Raw genomic sequence first — 2,474 nt, 5'->3', positions numbered from 1 at the left:
AAGCCAGGGGGCTGGGGCTGTGTTTACTGCCCCTGCGGAGGCTCAGGCGCATGAGAGGAGAGGCAGCCGCCATGGAGGTGAAACTCTGTGCCAGCACCATCGCGGGGCTCTGGGGGTGCCCTTGCCGAGCAGCCCGGGCAGGTGGTGGCGGGGCTCCCCGGACGCTGGGCTGTGCGGGACAGCCGCAGGTCCCGCAGCAGCGCCCGTCACGCAGCCCGACTTTGTAGCCGGTCTAATAATCGCCGGCGGTACCTGGAAGGGGGTTTGGAATGACAAACGGGTGCCCATAATTACGGAACAGCTGAATGTCATAGACGAGTTCATGATCATTAGCTCTGACGGCGTATTTGCAATTAATCTTTCGTAATCAGCTGAGGAGAGAGCCAGGCGTGATTACATGTTTCTCTCAGTTAAAAGCCGAATCAGTATTTACTCTCAGGACATTAAACGCTCCGTAATTAGAAGGAAGTTTTGTCGAAGAACAACTTTCTCACTCTTTTATGTCGCTGCAAGCAACTTTCTACCGAAAACGCTGCTATAAAAAGAAGCCCAGAGAAACGAAGGACTTTATTTTTCCGGACATCTTTCTATGTGTATTCCCACGTTCTGTTGTGTATCCCCTATCAATAAGTGCAGTAAAAATTTCTCTCGTGTCAGCACCTTTAAATAAGACCGCGAAAGAAAGGAACATCTAAAGAGCAGGATTTCAGAGCTTTTTGAGGTCGATTGCATCAAAGGAAACCACAGTGCAGCCGCAGCGGCTCCCATAGAGGTCTTCAGCCCTGTCGAGACCTCTGCTCCAGAAAGAGCCCCTCGGTGTACCAAAAACCTCTTTGGGCGGGTTCATGACCAACAACTTCAATTCTATAATGAGCTGCTTTGTGAAGGGTGTAGAAAACAGCATCGCCTTGCACGGCAGGATATTATACACAGGAATAAATGATCTCATGAGCAAAGGTCGGTTCTCGGAGAGCACCCACCCAGTTTACAAGTAGCAGGATGGGTCCCGCACCCCCGGGCCGGAGGGCCGGGCGGAGGCCCCGAGCAGCCCCGAGCTTTCTTTGCCCAGGGAGAGCAGCTCCCATCGGGGCTCAGCCGTGTCGGGCGGGGCAGGAGGACCTGCCGCGCTGGCCGGGTCCCTGTCCCTGCCTGGCTGTCCTTGGCCTCTCTGGGCAGCGCTTCCACGAGTGGCCAGCGCCCCGAGGAGTCGCGTCGCATTTTCCATTGACAAATTGCATGGGAATCCGCAGAATTCATGAGCTAGAAAGCAACGCTGCAGTCGTGCTTTTGCTTCCCCAGAAGAAAAACTTGTGGGTTTGTTTTTTTTTTTTTTTTTTTTTTTTTTTTATTTTTTACAATCCTGAAATCATCTCATTTAGACAAGTGCATTTACCATGATTTAATACAGCTAGGATTCCACTCAAACTTTTAGTACAGGCTTTTAGTATCTGTCTAGTATCCATCTCTTACAGGAACCCCCCCGATTTTTTATCTCGTCCCATCGCCAGAATTTGCCGATGGTAATTTTGTCGATGGGATGTTGCTTCTTATGTTAGTGTCCGGTATAAGAAAAAAATTCTCATCCAGGACAAACAGAGAACACAAACAAAACCACTCGATTTATATGTCTCCCAAACTTTATGCCATTTTCACTGCGTTCCGTTGTTACCTTTTAATTTGTATGAACTTTTAATAGCTAAACATAACAGAAGAACTTTCATTTTCCCCCATGCCTTTAAAAAATAGCCAGTTATGATAACGAATAGATTGAACAGCAACACGTAGAGAATTATTTAACTATTTTCCCCTCCAGATCAATGCCCATAGCCTCTCACTTCTTTATTTACTTCAACCTTAAATAATCCGTTTCGAGACGGAGAAAGTTTTCTCGGGGCTGCCCGCATGGTCCCGGTGCAGCGGCCACGGGCGGCTGAACACTGCGGGCGTTGAACTTGAGCTCTGGGGTCACGGGCTGGTTCTGGCCGCTCTCTGCCTGCCCCGGCCACTCTGAAGCAACGCGGGGACCTCGGGACCCTGACCTTGGACCAGCTCTGCAGCCAGCCGCAGCTGCAGCATAAACTGAACCACCGGCCGAGCCCCTTTGTGACCGGACGTGGGCTTTACCGTTTCAGTGAAATCCCGTCTGTGTGCAGAGGCAGCCTCAGAAGGCACCGTGGAACTGTGACACTGTGAAACTCAGAGCCATGTAACTGCGACACTCGCCCAGCGTCCCGTGGGTTTCTGCCTGGGCAGCGCGGGGAGAGACGGTGTGCAGGGCCCGCGGGACTCGGGGACACGCTGAGCTCGTGTCCTTCATTCGCCAGTGACATTTCACAGACAATATAGACTGAACACGCCCCGGGACTGGCCCTGTGCTGATATGGCGGCCTGAGGCAGAGGGGACAGTCGGGGCTGGACAGGAGTGTGCTGCGCGCTCAGACACCACGACAGACCCTGCGCGGGCGCGGAGCTGC

This window comes from Geospiza fortis, unplaced genomic scaffold (genome assembly GCF_000277835.1).
Source record: "Geospiza fortis unplaced genomic scaffold, GeoFor_1.0 scaffold112, whole genome shotgun sequence".
Classification (NCBI taxonomy): Eukaryota; Metazoa; Chordata; class Aves; order Passeriformes; family Thraupidae; genus Geospiza; species Geospiza fortis.
The sequence above is the reverse complement of the archived record's forward strand: the minus strand, read 5'-3'. Positions refer to the sequence as shown.